Genomic DNA, 17,718 nt, shown 5'->3' with positions numbered 1-17,718 from the left:
TATTATATATAACTACAACTTTGCCTTCCTTTCTGAGCTCCATTATACTAATCCACATTAGAATCCAAATTCTATATAGGCATTTGCCTAAGATATTCTATCTACAAAATTTGAAGTACAGAAAAGTGGTTCCCCTGATTTCAGCCCATCTCTAGAAGATCTGTGTGCATGCTGCTAATTAAGCTCAGCATCGTACACATAATTTTCTCTCAGTCTGGGTTTACATACACAAATCAAAGGCACTGCAAGCCTGCAATGTTTGTTGTGGTGGTTTTACTCACAGTCTTCTTTATCATAATCAACCAGCTGCATTAGAGAGGTTTTTCCATTGTGTGGTTCTCTCTTGTTATTTTTCTGCCTCTCTGTGCATGTATGCATGTATATAATTGGTAAGCCACATGCTGTACAAAATATATTACACCAGCGTTTAGAATATAGCTGGAATGTATTAACAAGCCAGGGCCTCTGCCATATTCTTTCAAATATATTTCACAGGATGACACATAATATATTTCCAACCTATTCTATTAATTCTAACGTCTATACAGTGGTGTCTCATATTTTAAACAGCAGGACAATGGGTCAATTCTTTTTCCCCCCATTCTTTTCTTCCTTTTATTTATTCCTTTTGTGGGGGGGTTGTTTAAAAATGTTTTATACTCTGTCAGGTATATTTCTACCATGTGTGCAGTAAATTACATGAAACACATATAAGGCGTATGGGTTAGTTAAACCTTTCTTTCCCTCGACTTCAGCCTTTGTTTATGAAAATAATTTTCATTTGGGGGCCCTGAATTTTGCCTAATGATGGTAATATTTGTAGAAACTTTTCATTGGGACTGTTGTTTTTCTTTAACAAATTGTATTTATTTATTTGTTTGTTTGTTTGTTTGTTTGTTTGTTAAACTTATATATAAACTTATTTTGTAGGCCAGAAAACATGATCTGGACTGCTATGTTTAGCTAGAAGGGTGTTATCTGTCCATTTGATGTGCTAGCCTGGCCTCTAAAAAGTTAGGAATGGTCTATACACCCAAATTGAGCATGCATGCAAATGAATGACTTGGTTGATTCATGAATTTTATTGAGAAACAGACTTTGAAATGCAAATACCTGATGATAATGTTCAGCCCCTATAAAGATATCAGGATATAGGGCAGCATTGGCAAATGTGAGTGGGGTCTAAACTCACCCTAACGTAGTGTTTTGTGTCAGCTCCTTATCATCTGATCCAGCTAGATATCACATGATTAAATCTGGCCTGTTCCGCATAGGCCAATAAACACATGTTAACGATGGTTAAAAAAAACCCATTTTGAAGGGGAACTTTGCACAGATCCCATCCCTAAAGTGAGTCTGCCTCATGTTATTTGCCTAAAACTGGGGTTTTCAAGAATTGCACTATCTGCGAGTCTTTTTAAAAATCCTGGGTTGGAGCCGCTTGTGAGTGAATAGCTGGGCAGGAGGCACTTTATTTGGCTGCACTTTCTTTTTTAAAAAAATTCCCAGCTTACATCTGCGTAGCCACGCAGGGGCAAAGGGTTATATCATGGTATTGTGAGATGCCAGCATGGTTGTGGGGGGTTCATTTGTACATGCCTGCATAGCTACGCATTTGTGGGAGGTAAATTTAAAAAATAGGCGTGCCTTCGTGCGAAGGCGCAACTGAAACCCTCATTGTTTCCATGGGCTCCAATCGCCGCTTGCATGGATGCATATGAATGCAAAAACAGAAAAGCAGGGCCCCTTCCGCACACGCAAAATAATGCGTTTTCAAACCACTTTCACAACTGTTTGCAAGTGGATTTTGCCATTCCGCACAGCTTCAAAGAGCACTGAAAGCAGTTTGAAAGTGCATTATTCTGCATGTGCGGAATAAGCCCAGGTTACTTTACCCCGTCTGCAACCTGCTATACATTTATTGTGCAGAAAGGGCCTCTAAGGGAGCACTATTCAACCAGCAAGCATTTTCTCTAAACACCTTGAACATCAGGGGGAGAATGACTGCTTTCAACGTTTGATGGTAGAGATGAACCCAGAGTTACCCATCCTGAATGGTTTGATAAGGAAGGTGGATAAAGGGAGAAGGACCTCTTTTAAGTTTTGAGATAAGTGCCTGATTGCTGTCATTTCCATGAACCTGGAGGAATAGTATTGTTGCTCTTTTTGGTGAAGCATTATAGCAAGTTATTTCTAAGCACAAAGTAGTCTCTCTGTTCTTTTCTCAGGGCTGTATGACAGAGGACCCAAGGACCTTCTCCTATGGAACCCAGAGGCGTAGCTGGGCCAAACTGTGCCCGGTGTGCAGTCTATATTTTCCACCACCCCCATGGTCTCCCCCGCAGCACCTTCCCTTCCTCCCTTCCCACACTTACCTTAGGCCGTTTCCGCACGGGCAATGAATGGCGACGTGGAGACGGTAAAAACGCCATCTACAGGCTGCCATTCGCACTGGGGGCGCACCTGCAACGCAGCTGCGCCGCCCTCGCACCGCCCTCCCGGCCTGAAGCTGGTTTCCCCAGAGCGCTTCCCAGCGCTCTTTTTGGGGAAACGCTGCAGTGAAGCTGCTGCCGAGCGAACGGCAGCGTCTTCACGCCGCCTCCCCCACCCGGCACTCACCTTGTCCCCGGGAGCAGGCGCGCAGGGCCAAGGGGGGCGTGTTCCCAGGCCTCGGCGACGTGCCGGAGGCCCGGGGACATGCCGGGTCGGCCGGGCGCCGGCGCTCCGTGGCGCCGGCTGCCCGGCTGTTCCCAGGACCATCCATGCGGACGGTCCCAGCATCGTCGGGTCGGCGTCATAAATACCGACCCGGCCGTTTCCGCCTTCGTGCGGAAACAGCCTTAGTTCCTTTCCTTTTCCTAGAACTTTTCCTGGAACTTTTTCAGGCTGAAAAAAATGGCTATTTGCCGTTCAGGCTTAAAAACAGCCTGATGGGAACTATATTTCCCAGGAGACTTGTGAGCCCCAAGTGTGGGAAGGGGGGTGGGGGGCACCACAAGGGGGCACCGTGGGGGCAGGGAGAAGGGGAGGGGCCTGTGGGTGATTTTCCATGCCCCTCAGGCGTGCGCCCGGTGCACGGCGCACCCCCTGTCCCCTTGTACCTCTGCCACTGATGAAACCATTTGTTATCTGTCCTTGAACACTGTTGATTCCTATTTGCCCGTGCAGCACACATTCTCAAAACAGGCATGTGAAGTGAGGTGGGCATTTGTATAATTATATCTAGCATATGAGCACATCTATTTGCTCATCTTTTCTTCTTTTTATATAGCCAGAAGAAAGAAGGAAGCTATGCTTGCTGCAGTCTATCTGCTGGAGGCATCAACAACCATCCTGGAGACTTGGTCATAAAAAGGAACTGCTCTATGAATGGTCATTTTGAAAGTGTTCATGGAAGGATATATTTCATCTTTCCTGAGAATGATTAATAACAGCAATGGAGCTTCTCTTAGTTATTAGAGTTACTGACAAACCATGGGACATTCAGAGGAAGTTGCCAAGGGTAAGCTTCAAATCACAGAGGCACTCAAAGGAAAGCAAATTAAGCTAGCAGTCAGGGTCCCAGAAGCAAGAAATACCCTGAAGAGTCTGCAAGGATCATCAGCAGAATGTAAAACTTTAACCTTTTAATATTAGAAATTCTGCTTTGAGTTATTTATTATAAGCAATTTTTTGTCAGTATGACAAATGTGGGGTTAATAAATCTTGGAAATGAATAAAGCAGAAATATCTATCCAGTTCTACATTTAGAATAGGTCACAGCGAGTACCTAAAGTTTGTCAGCATTCTTATCTGTTTCAGACAATTAAAAAAATCAACAAGTCCTCTAAGGCATGTCTGTAAAAGTTGATCATCACATAAATCTGATTGTCAGCATTCAATAGTATATGTCTGGAAAGTGGGAAAATGTGTTTTGAATGTTCACAGAATTCAACTGGGGTTATCAGCCTTCACAAATGTAATGTCAACATTTACCAAATTTTGGATGATGACTGTAATGCACATGCAGAATGGAACAAATGTGTTGTGGATTGATGTATTTGCTGACACGATGCACATTAATTCTTTCTGTTTCAACTTCCTTAAATTCCACACTGACATTATTAAAGAATCCAAAAGCTGACATCATTTGAAGACTCCGGCCAATCACACTCCTCCTTGAATCTTGCTGCTTCCTTACTGCTTTTATTAAGACTGTATTTGAATGAAATGTTCCTTTCAGTGCAGTGTTTCATCTCACCACATTTTACAGCCACCCTCTTTTGGACCAGAGGTAATGACAATGAAGCTAACAAATAACTTCCGCTGCATGGCTGCGGAGAGACTTCCCCTTGCCCCTTCCCTAGAATTTGCATATCAAATGATGAGATCATGAGAACTTTTGTCAGTGGGTTCCTTCTCACCCCTTAAAAAAATAATGCTGCCTACAGATAAAAGTGAGTGTGCCTGCTTCCTTGGGAAACACCGCCCTCCACTCTATCTTGCCAGAATCAGGCAGAACAGGGAGTCCAAGAGCTTACTGATGTGGTGAAGGGGGTAAGAGGGATGGTGCTTGCTGAGTTTCTTGGCAGGACAAGAGGAAAAGAAAGTAAGAAATCATTCCCCAGTCCAGCCTCCTGGCTGTGCTTTTGGGTGGTCCAGTGGAAAAAGAAAAGCCCTTAACGTACCTTTTCTTTTCACTCCTCTAACCTGCCAAGGGGTCATGGAGGGGGTGCAGTGTGAAACAAAGGACCCTCAATGAGAAAGCAGCTGTTCAGGAGATAGACAACAAGGAGAGAAGACCTCTTCTGAACCAGCTGAACTCTGCCTCAGCTTCATGGCGGATGAGGAAGAGTCATTGTACTCTGTTCCATTCCTTCATCAAAACACTTTGGAGACTAGGAGTGGAGCAGACCCTGGAAGAGTTACAGACTAACTAGGGCCGTTTCTGCACAATCCAAATATCCTGGGTTGAGCAACAGAAATATCCCAGTTTGGCCAAGATAGTCACATGGTTCCCAATCGTAAAGCGTGTTTGTCCCACAATAATTCCCTCATCCTGGATTTTTCAAAAACCCCTAAAATCCCTTTCCAAAATCTCATGTTGAATCACTTTTGTGCAAAGGCCACAGGAGCAAAACTGATTTATTTTTCTCACTCCACTGCCTGATCTCCTTGCCTTACATCATGCTCACCCTGTTCCAGCTTGCTCTCACCAAGCACCGCTCACTTGACGAGCTGTAGCCATTTCAGTCCTGCAGCTCCCCACTCATGTTCCCAGTGGGATCCTTGGAGGGGAGGGGTGGGGAAGTGCCTGCCTGGCAGGATGCTCTCAATCCACGACAGCCCAAAAGACCAGTCAAATGTTATTTAGTATATTGGGGTGGTGGTGGTGGTGGTGGTGGTGGCGGCGGCGGCGGCGGCGGCGAGTGTGTCGTGCTGTTGTTTTCTGCACACCTTTAAATGTGGAGGGGACATAGCGCTCTGCCAAGTATTGGTCAAAAGCTTTTACTTTGTATAGCACAACGTGCTTGCCATGTTGCTCACTGTACAGGCTCCTTTTCAAAGCTAGAGATAAAGTTTGTGTGTGTCCTGCTTGGTTTTCCTGTGGTTGCTATGAATTTATCAATTGGAAGCATTGCCTTTGGGAGGGGGAAAGAGCCAATCAGAATGCAGCACACTGGGAATGTTCGAGCATGTGGGCTGCATCTACATTGTAAAGACAAAAAAGCCGAGTTTGTGCAAAAGAAATTGGAATACAGCAGGGCTGGCTAAGGTTAAGTTGGATGAATTGTGGATTGCTGATTCCAGGACTACTCGTTGCTCTCTAGTTTACACTACTGTGTCCTGATATCAGTTTTGCTTTAAAAAAACTGCTTTGAGAAGTATTTTGTGCCCCTTCTTTCCCTGAAGCTTGTCTGCTATAGATCCTCCCACGCTTTGCTTTCTAGATATGTTAGAGCATAATGTGTCATTAGCCCTTCTGTGCTAGACTGGTACTATGGAAAGTATTGTAAAAACAATGCCTGCTAATGTCTTGAAAAATATCATCTCAGGGTGCTGTGTGGTTTCTGGGCTGTATGGCCGTGTTCTCTCCTGACGAGATGCCTACCTTTGTGGTTGGCATCTTCAGATAGACAGTAAACAATCAAAGGAAACAAAGGCCAGGCTACTTCTATTCAGATGACCTCACCTATTGACCTTGCTATCTTCATTGTTACTCACATGCTAATGGGTGGATCCCACTTGACACATGTAAATCTAGCTTGCTAATTGCACACTTTCCTTGTTAACAGACAATGGTTCTTTCTCCCACCCTGGATACTCCAACAGGTATATATACTCCACTTGTTTTCTTACTATCAGATCCTCTGAAGATGCCAGCCACAGAGGTAGGCGAAACGTCAGGAGAGAATGCTGCTAGAACACGGCCATACAGCCCGGAAACCACACAGCACCCCAGTGATTCTGGCCGTGAAAGCCTTCGACAATATGGGGCCTTTCCCCACTCACTGTTTGCTGCGCGCTACTCTTGCCAAGTAGCGCGGGGTCCAGTGGCACTCCCCACTACAGGGGCGGCGACAACGCAGCCGCCCCGACTCTGCCACTCTTGGGTAACCCCCTCAGCGATACGTCATTTCTGGCTGCTTCGCTGAAAACTGGCTAACCTCTTTGATGACCCCGCACAGGGTGTGGGGCAGTGGGGAAGTTGGGGAATACAATCGCCGTGCTGAAAAGGTCCACGCCGGATGAAAACGACGTCATTTTTAAAAGTGGTGAAACGGCCATTGTCTCATTTGGATAATGCCCCCATCTCCACAGACCCTTCTACTCTGCACATGAATTGGTCATGTTCCTTCTGGATGTTGATGTTGTTGAAACCTGGAAGTATTATGATTGGCAGGTAGTGGCTGGAGATCTCCAGGTAGTGGCTGGAGATCTCCTGGGATTACAACTGATCTCCAGGCAACAGGGATCAGTCACCTGAAGAAATGGCTGCTTTAAAAGGTGGCCTCTATGGCATTATACCCCGATGAAGTTCTTCTCCTCCCCAAATGCTGCCCTCCACAGCCCCCCCCCCCAAAATCCAGGTATCCAACCCAGAACTGGCAACTCTAGAATGCACCTTTTCCTTCTACAATGTTAGAACCATTTTTGGGTTTACACAGAAGCAGTCTTTTGTCTCCAAGTACTAGTTTCAAAAAACAATAACTGGTAGAACGTCAGATCTACAATCCTTGTAGACCAGCCAAGCCAAACTGTTCACCAGTTATGTACCGGGGACTGCTTCACAAATTCCTAGTTTTAACTTTTTGCAGGAATTTGATCAGGCCTCTGATGGGTCACCATATATAGTCTATTTGCAACCACCAGTTTAGGTGATGACACAAGGCAAGCTAAGATGAGACAAAGGAAAAAGAGACAGGGCTTGGCCAAAGGGAATGAACAGGAATAAAAGTAGACGCCCCTCTTGTTTCTCTCCTGGGAAAGCAAAGCTTTTATAGCCTTATCACATAACCTGGTCTGACCTATTGCAGTTCTAGATATTACTTTGTTGGTCTGACTTGATGATACCCCATAGCTGTTTCTCTTATATTGGTGGTAGTGATGACCACACTCATCCCCCAAATTCTATCCCTTGGTTCTTGTTCAAATTTGCAAAAGTCCTAAGTCATAACAGAAGGATCTGAATGCCAACTTCATCTTGGGAAATTCCTGGAGATTTGGGGGCAGAGCCTTAGAAAGGCAGCATTTGGAAAGGGACCTCAGCAAGGTATAATGCCATACAGTCCACCTTCCAGAGCGGCCACTTTTGTCCAGGGCAACTGATCTCTATAGTTTGGAGACTGGTTGTAGCTCTAGAAGATTTCCAAATGGCACATGAGGTAGACAACCCTAATATTCACATATTATTTTAATTCTGCCAGGCAAACATTTAGCCCATCCAATGGGAACTTGTAAGTCTGTTGATGAAGAAGTAGTTAACTCAGCTAGTTGCTCCGGCTTGGTCTATTTCAACATCTAGGCATGCAATGGTACCTTAGTGTACTATTGCTCCCATGTTTCAAGTTTACGTAACTCTTGGTTAATGCCTAAATGGATAATAATAACAACAGCAATGATCTGGCATATAACAAATGAGAGATCAGTCGGATTAGCCAGTAAAGACATGTGAGATTATAGGCAGGGTTAACATGTGGGTGTTTTTTTTACAGAGGACTGAATACAAGAAGGCCCTTGTGATCTTGTCTGCTGATAGAACACAGAAACATAAGGCACCACAAAATATCATGTTATATTCAAGATGATTCATTGCTTCTGAGGCCCATTCATGTTGTATTTAACCCTGGAAGCATCAGGTGACAATGCCTAACATACTATGCTCTTGGATTTACAATGTGGTTCATAACTAGGATAGCAAGAAAATCCCAGACAAGCATAGATATTTTATTCTCCTTGTCAAGGACACACACCCTACAGTAGATAAAAGAAGTCAGGTGACCACATTAAATTTGAATAGCCTATTGGAATTCAGCAGTAAACTTGATCAGCTTTTGTGCTCTGTTCAGATTTCATAGGCTGAGAGGACTACTTCAGTATTCCCAGTTTTTAAAGGGATAGCATTCAATGAACTTGTGAGATGGGTCCTAGCATACTGGGGAAGTCCTGGAAATATAACTTTGATATGAAGAGACTTCAAAGGCTCTCTCAAGCCAACAAAATGAATTACTGCTAGTGATTACTATCTCATAAATTAAATGCTGCTCTACTGTACAACTATGATAAAGGAATCCATATCGTACAGAACACCACTTGAATGGTAAGTCCCAGACTCTTCACAAATATTTCCTTCAAAGACAAACACAGGGTATCTGAAAAAGGCTTATACCCTAAATAATCTTGTCCCAGCTATCAGTTGTGGCAGGGGAAGAAGAATGGAAACTTATATCAAAGAGGGATCTTTACCTCTTCAGTTCCTTTAGGAGCAACATTCCTACTTACCAAATGTAATGTGTGAATCCAGTATATCAGCATACCAGTCCAAGAAATCTAAATGTCATTAAAATCATCCAGGTTATCAAATGAGTCACCTGGGCTGCTGTCCAACACAGGCATTCTCAGTTGACCAAGGCACTGAGCTATGTTGAATCTGTGTTCATTTATACAGGTATTCCACATGGAAAAAGAAGTTTGCTGATTTCTGTTTGGGCCTTGTATCTCATCCAAAGGAAGTGGCACATAGAAAATGCAGTCTCTCACACATTCATCTCAAAACAAATCACAACATGACCCCAGAGCCCAACGAGCCACCAGCTGATTTCACAGAAGGTGCCAGCTTCCAAGAGGTTTATATGGCGAGATTGCATTTAATAAGCTTCTTCTTTTAAACTTCTTAAAATTTTAAATTTAAGAATTTCTTCTTCTTTAAACATGGCTGCTTATGCCTCTATCATAATCTTGTGTTGCTGCACCAGCTCTTCTGGTACTTTGCAAAAGATGAATTGCTGCCCTCTGTCACTCAGTAGGTACAGGTCTATTAACGTTTTGGAGTCCTTGCTTTACTTCTCGGGGACCTGAAAGCTAATGTAATGTAATGGCCAGTATTATGTATTGTGAGCCAGGTAGTCCTCAGTTCTAATTTCATCGCACCAATGGGAGCCTTGGGCAAGCTGCAAGCACCCAGTACTCCCATTTGTCAACACTACAGCATTGTTATAGGTATTAAGAGGATGATGTTATGTCAAGAGCTCTGAACACTCCCCAAGAGCTGTAGAAATGATAAGTACTCAAATGTGGGGTACTGGAGAGAAAGAGATGACTAACTTGTTCATAGTTCAATCTAACCAAGTGAGTCAAAACACATCCAGGGAGATTATCTCTCTTTTGATCAGAATTTTTTTTAAAACTGCTTTTTTCTTCCACCGACAACCACTAGTTTGTTTGCGCTTTGCAAACTCCTAGATTGTCTTATGCTCTGGCTTCTACTTGCATGGATGCTTGAATAGCTTTCTTTGAGTGTATGTGTAACTCTTTCTTATTAAGACTTTTTAAAGGCAAACAACAAAAAGCAACAAACAATAACAAAAACCACACTTGAGGGAAAGGGAAGGGAGCGCTCTGGAATTCCTCTGTTCCAAATATAAACACAATTAAAATTTGACTACTTGTTCTCCTGTTACAATTATAAAATTGATTCTTAATTATTATTATTAATAAAATTAACCTTTTAAAATATTTATTTTCTTGTTCATCTATTCTGTAAATCTATAAATCATCAGTTCATTTTTTTTTCTGTTTTATGCAAAAAGTTAATCAGGGGTTTCCAGTTATCAATACATTTAGGTAGCTAAGCTCTTTTCTCTAATTGAAGAAGTAAGCTTAACCATCTCCATCAATTCCAATATCTTCACAAACTATTCTTCAATTGTATATATCAATTAACTTTTTCATGTTTGTGCATATAATATACTCGCTGCTGCAAGAATTAAAAATAAAGGGTTTTTTTTCCAAACTGCCTGTCAATAAGACCCAACAGAAAAGCCTCTGGTTTAATTTGTACATATAATGTCAATGAAGGCTTCTGTCTAAATTTGTATATTAGCCTTTAAAATCTGCTAGATTGTTGAGTGTATTTGTATCTAAAATTCTTTAACTATTACAAGTCCACCACAAGTGATTAAAAGTCCCATTTTTATACATCTGCCAGTTTCTCTGGTGACAAATACCAACAATACATCATTTTATAAAAATCCTCCTTAAGCCTAAACTTAATTTAAATTTAAGACCCTTTAAATATATATTCTCCCATTGTTCCATTTGTACAACAAGGTGGCCTTTATTGGCATACAGAACAGGACAAAATTTAAAAGCAAAAAAGATTTAAAAACACTATTAAAATTACTAATTTCCAGTATAAAATTTGCAACAGTTTCACAAAAGAGCACATCAGAGCTGTTCAGGAAGTAGGGTCAGGGCCACTGAGAACATTGCAAAAAAATGGAATTCATATATTTCATGCGTATCTTGTTGTATTTAGGGCATACAAACAGAGAGTGGTCAAGTGTTTCCACAGTAGCCAAATCACAGGGAAAAACCCTTTCAGAACGTTCCATATTCTTAAATCTCCCATCCAAAAGAGCTGATGGCAACACATTACATCTTGCAGTAGCCAAGGCTCTCCTCTGGGTGGGATTAATCAGCAGATGGAGATATGCTGCCATAATTCCATGCTCACATGAAATGAATAATGTAGTAGGGGAACAGGTTGTCTTGGCTGCAAGAGTCAAGTTATGAAAGTCAAGATCCAAGAGCCTGTTCCTAACTAGTCTGGAGGTTTCCACATTTGTAAGCATAAGAAGTGATTCCAAAGGAAAACCAATAGTTCCAACCTTTCTAAGGATCAAAGTATACCATTCTGAAATAAAATGATCTGATAGCAGAGAGGGAATGTAACTGTTGGAACCCACTAGGAAATGTATATGCAGCCAACATTTTATGGCCCTTATCCATGCCAAGGTTTCTAGAGTTGTTTGGCCCATCTCTATGCACAACACAGCGTAAGGTACCCATCTAGGAAGCCTCATTAGTTTCTGAAGGAACTTGGAATGTAATAAATTAAATTATTTATTTATTGCTGAAATCCAAATGGGGGAACTGTACAGTAACAAGGAACCAATCATAGTCTCAAAAACCTTCAAGGCAGCAGGAATATATTGATTGCCCTTACTGTAAAAAAAAACAACAACGATATATTGCCATAATGTTAGTATGTGCAGAGGTAGTTACTGCTGTGAGGACCATGACATGTCCAGGACCATGTTCCATTTGTACATTGTGGCTGAAGTTAATGGTCCATTTCATCATACAATCTTTCATGTCTCCTGTTTCAAATCTCAAAAAGAGCTTATACATTTTGGCACTAACATGACCATCATTAGTACATAGTTCCATTTCAAATTCAGTCTTAGAATCTTCAAAACTGTAAAATCTATTGTCTGTATTAAATCCTTTCAATAATTGTGCATAGAAAAAACAATGACAGGTAGTTCCCTCTGCTACTGGCTGTCCAAACTAGAACCCTGGTGGGGCCAGGGACAGTGCCACTGCAGCTCTGGTTCTTGTTCAGCGCTGGTCAGGTTCTTGTTCAGGTCATAAAGCACAGATTGCTGACAGGACATGCTGGCTGAGCACACATAATACGAGTCTTGAAAGATCTGCATTGGCTCCGTATTCGCTACCAGGCCCAATTCAAGGCCTTGGCGTTGATGTTTAAAACCCTACATGACTTGAGTTCCACCTATCTGAAGTAGTGCCTGCACCCATATGAACCTGCCCAAGCCCTGAGGTCAAGTGGGAGGGGAGTCCCTTGGTCCCTTCCCCTGCCAAGGTGCTGGGGGAAGGAGTATGTAGAAGGGCTTTCTCCATGACTGGCCCCAGACTGAGCAGCCTCCCTTCCTATTCATCCAAGCTATTGACCTTTGACCCTCCAGTTCCCCCTCTGGAGGCTATTGGTCTGGGATGGAGGAAAGTATATGAATGGGTAATACTATGGTTTTTATGATTGTCTTGTATGGTGTTTTTACTGTTGTTTCTAATTTTGTAAGCTGCCCTGAGATCTCCATATAGGGTGGAGTATAAATATCAATCAATCAATTAATCAATGATTTTGAAGTAAAATCAGAGATGCCTCCCCATGTCACAACCCCTTAAATAGTAACAGCATTTCTATGGTAATTCAGGATTCACATGCAGTATCTCAGCAAATTTTACAAGGAATTTGTCAGTTAGAGATGTAATACCCCTTATATATGATGAAAGGGCTGAGGCTGAGTGATTATGGCATACTTAGGGCTATCTAATGTGTCTATGCAAGGTTTGAATCAAAGGATTTGCAGATTCACTCATCTGACTCTGTCAAAATACAAAATACAGAGTTGCACTCTTTTAAGTCCATTGAATTTAATGGACATAGATATGCATAAGATCATATTGTTAGTCTGTTCCACTCCTTAAAAGTTTTCCAGTTCCAATAATCTTCCATTGCTTTCATACTTTGCCACAATGCTGCCATGAAGATTGATGATAGTCTTCCCTGTTTTAACAAAGGTGTAGTTGCACCCAGATCCAGAAAGCTTGGTTCTCAGGCTCCATGGTTCTTTAGAGAGATTTGCTTCGAGTTACATTCTATTCTGTTCTAAGATCTTCTAGTATCATATTGGTCTTTGCAGTTCTTCTTTTAAGTCCTGGGAACTCGGCAAGCTGACAAGAAGAACAGGGGAGATGAGTTGATATCCTTGTGCTGTGAATGTGGTGATTAAGTTCTGCAACAAGATTATTATGAATACATGGCCCACACTCCCCCGGTGGGAATTGCATCCAGGCACTCTTTCCAGTGTTCACTCTCAAATGTGGGATGTTCCATTTTGCTATTTAATTTTCTTTGACCTATCCACATTTTGAAGTTCAGACTATCCTGCCAATAAACAGTTTCCACTGCAATTAAGCTGTCTGATAATGTAAATTATGCAAAAGAATGTGTGAGATTTGGGAACTGGGATGACCTTGGCAGCCGCATTTGTACGATTTTCATTCATGTTTCTTGTATCCACTCCTCAGATTGCCTATTTTGAGTACTGAGAAGTTTAAGAGGGATTTTCAGTTAGTAAGCAAGGAATGCAAGCCCAGTGAGGAAGTGATAAGGAAATGTACATCCTTATCCTGTACAAGTGATCTTAGTGTGAGTGTCACTGCCTGCTACTTGTCCTAGAACACGATACATTTGTTGATGCAGTTCTAAGAGTTTCTGAATTCTAGCAATGTTAGGGGGACTTTTATGTACATTTAGCATAAAAGTTTATGAACAGGCCCTTCATTTTAGATACAGCCATAGATACAAGTGAAACATTAGGAGCAAAAACTATCCGACCATGGCCACACAGACCAGAAAATCCACAACAGCCAGCTGATTCTGACCATTCATTCATTGTCAGAGAGTTTACAAACTTCATCATGTTTAAGAGGTGTTTCTTGATTCTGAAGAAGCATTTTTTTAATACTGCTCCCTAATAGTACCACTGTGGTGAGCACTCTAGGCAAGATCCTGCCTCTGTAGGTTAGCTTCTGCAAAGGTCCTGGGCCAGTCTCTTGAGTTAGTTGATCCAGGTCAAGACATTCCTCCACTATAGATTTCTATCTTGCTCTATCCCAATATTTTGAAATATTTAAATATTAAAAATATTTAAATATTGTATTTAATGCATTTAAAAATAACAGCATAACTAGTTTATTTCTCTAATCAGAATTGATATTCTGAAAGTACCATAGCTGTTTTGATCTTTAAATTTGTGCCTCGTGGACTTCAAAAAAAGAAGGGTTTGTGTCTTTGCACATGTTATTTTGTGTGTTTTCTAACATTTATCAGCTTCTTTCACTTGATACAAGTGGAGTCAGACTTTTCTGAATCTTGATTCTACTCATAAAAGATGAATTATTTAAAACTTTTCACACACACCCTTTCACATTTCTAGGCAGGATTAGAATTCTTCATCCTGCTAACTAATTTCCTATATGGAAAGAACTGTTTTATATGGAAGAACACTATATATGTATTCATTATGGCAAATTGAGTCTAAACATGCTTGCAAATATCTCATTGTCTTAAAGAAAATCTGGAAATTGTATTGCTGGTGGGTAAGATTGGCTTTAGGGTTTGTGGTTGCTTTTCAAAGGATGAACACTGCATACTTTTGAATCCGGTTTCCCAAATTATCCTTTCTCCTATGAGAAAGTCTAATATAAAGGTATCTGGAGATTCATTTCAGGAAAGCAACAGCTTAGAATTGAAAAAAGAGGGAGACAATTAAAGGATATGGTTAAGGTCATCCAGCAAATTTACAGCTGAAAATGGTGCACTGCAGACACAGAAACCACCTATTATTTTAGTGGCCATGTTACTCGTCTAAACTAAAACCACTTGGCCATACATATTCAACAAATTAAGTCCATCATTCCCCAAATGGGAATTTGTTCACAATCACAGCGAGCTGTTTGTCTGTTTTTCTAATAGAAATTTTTTTTTAAATGTCACCAGCTTCTGAGCTGCAAGTTAAGAATGCCTTCTCCATCAATATTTTCTTTGTCCTGGCCAACAATGGTGGTGCCCCACCTCTGTGTATGAAGCTGCCTTATATTGAATCATACTCTTGGTCTGTCGATGCCAATGTCATCTATTCTGACTGACAGTGGCTCTCCAGGGTCTCAGGTCAAGGTCTTTCTCATCATCCGCTACCTGGTGTTTTTAACGGGAGATGCTGGGAACTGAACCTGGGACGCTCTGCGAGAAAGTAAATGCTTGAAAACTGAGCCACAACTCTTCCCTTTTGTTGTCTGGTGTTGGAGCAGCTAATTCAGTACTATGATTCTCCAATTCACGCAGTTGACACCAGAAAGGGTATCAAGTTGGCATTAGTAATGAGTTTGGGACAGGGAATTTGGTCAGCAGGGGCCCCCTGTCTGTCCATGGGTTTCAGCAGATGCCCAGTCATGCCACTTGCTCCTGGGACTTTCAAGAGGCTAACATAACATGGTCTTACAAACAAGATTGCTGTATGTGTCATCTTTTGCTAGATGGGAGGATTTTTTGCATGTTGCCGACATTAAAGACATTAAAGAAAAAGGACAGAACGAAGCAGCACCAAAAATAACACCAAAAGATACTGGCATATGGTGCCAGTGGCTAGCCAAGTAAAATTATATCTGCAGTCATCTCATCCGGAAAAGAAAATTAAACAAATGAGTAGACTTTTGGCCTTTCCTCCCAGGGTAATCGGCTGTGGCTATTTATAATCACAGCTATGCGAGGCAAGTACATAGTGAGTCTGGTAACTTTGAGAAAGTAGCAAGAGTCGGGCATCCAGAACTACACGTCAGAGATTCATGTATCTTTTTGTCCCAAAACAGCATTCAATCAGGTTCAAGGCATGAACTTTTATCTTAACTCTCCAATCTTGATCCAACTGAATTGTTCGGTAATTTCCAAAGAAGTTGTCTTTTCCCATAGATGAGCAAAAGGAGTGACGAATTCAAAAGGGATTTCTCACACATTTTTATTCACTTTTCTGTTCAGAGGCTTGACCAGAGGAGCAACTTGGAAATACTGAACCTGCCAGGGGAAGGGGTGTGACTTTCCACTGCCCTTCACTTGCAATACATCACTCAGCCACTAGATGACTCTGTTAACTGCATAGAATCCTCCCAGACAGGATTGGACCCTGGAGAGCACACTTGCAAGAGAGTGGAAGTCCATTGCCCTTTTTGCTTTTCTTGAAAAAATAAAAAATGGTTCTGGCTCATGAGCAACTCCAAATTCTGGATCCATACCAAAGCACCTTTGCCTATGACTTTATGAAAACAGCCTGTGAGTTCTTCAATGGCTGCAGACTGTCTCTTGGGTCAATGGCGCAGCAATGTTCTGTTCACTTTGTGGGTAGAAACATCAGCCAAGCGCCTGCAGTGAGAGTTTAATTTGTTGGACGATTTCTATAGTTCTTCTTTGTTTCGAAAAAAGCAGATGCAGGGAATCTCTAGGTGAAATGCAGCAGCACTGTGATTAGATATTAATCTTCATCTGCTGTCAGAGCTCTATGGCTTGCTCATGTGGATAAAAGTGGCATCTTGAATTTAAAATATACTTTTAAATTTCATTATGTGATTAAAGTATCTCTTTCATACACCCACACACAGACATTTTTTTTTGTCTTCAACACAGAGAAACTGTTGACAAGTCACCTGCAACACAGAGATATCAAAAATCGACAAGTATTTATATAGCAATCCGGAGTGTATCATGCTGAAATAACTATGAAGGAGATACTGGGAAAAAAGTTAATGAGGTTGTCACTTAACTTCACAGTTCACCACACAATAGCAGAATCCTGATTACATTACAGACAATACTTGAACCTCCATAATATCAGGATATCCTTCCACGCACCTGTTGTACAACCATATCATGAAGAAAATCAAAGCAAGAGGCCACAGCCTCGACTGACCATTCCTGAAGAAGTCTGAGAAGCATGTGACGTTCACCAGGAGGGATGTGGAGGGTGGGGGTGGTCTTAAATCATAGCCTGAAGAAAGCAGACAAGAGGATGAATGCTTTGTCCACAAGAACACAGACCTTTTTTGAGGGGGAATTTTCCCCAGTCTCTGGTTGCTTGGGGTTGAATGCTAAGCTTTGATTTCAGTCACTTCTTATTTTATTCAAGCTGGCTTTACTAATCCTTTGTGAGGTTTTCCAGCTCTTCTTGAACTTCATTTTTCTTCTCTGATTCTTCTGGCTCTGCCATTCATTGGGAAGGGTTATTTAGATCTCTAAGTCCCTGCTCTGGAATAATAAAAAGACCTCTGTGAGGGAAAAGGTGCCAAATGCCATCCCCTCCCCCTCCCTAAAGGCTCTTCAAAGGAGCAGCTTTGCACTTGCAATGCACACACTTTTCCAAGTAAAATAGAAAAAAAATAAAGCATCCACCAAGAATAACATCCGATTGAATGCTGCCAGCCTATTTTATGTCTTTAAAACCAATAAATTTTATCCGACATAGTTTTGGGAAAGAAAAAAAAACACAAGCAAGATCCACATATTTATAGCCATTTTCAAGTAGGGCCAGTGTAGAACTCTCTCTGTCTCTGAGCCAGCCATGGTGAGGACTGGCTCATAACCATCATAGAAATAATACT

Source organism: Sphaerodactylus townsendi, linkage group LG02 (assembly GCF_021028975.2).
Source record: "Sphaerodactylus townsendi isolate TG3544 linkage group LG02, MPM_Stown_v2.3, whole genome shotgun sequence".
Taxonomy (NCBI): Eukaryota; Metazoa; Chordata; class Lepidosauria; order Squamata; family Sphaerodactylidae; genus Sphaerodactylus; species Sphaerodactylus townsendi.
This window is presented reverse-complemented; position numbering follows the sequence as displayed.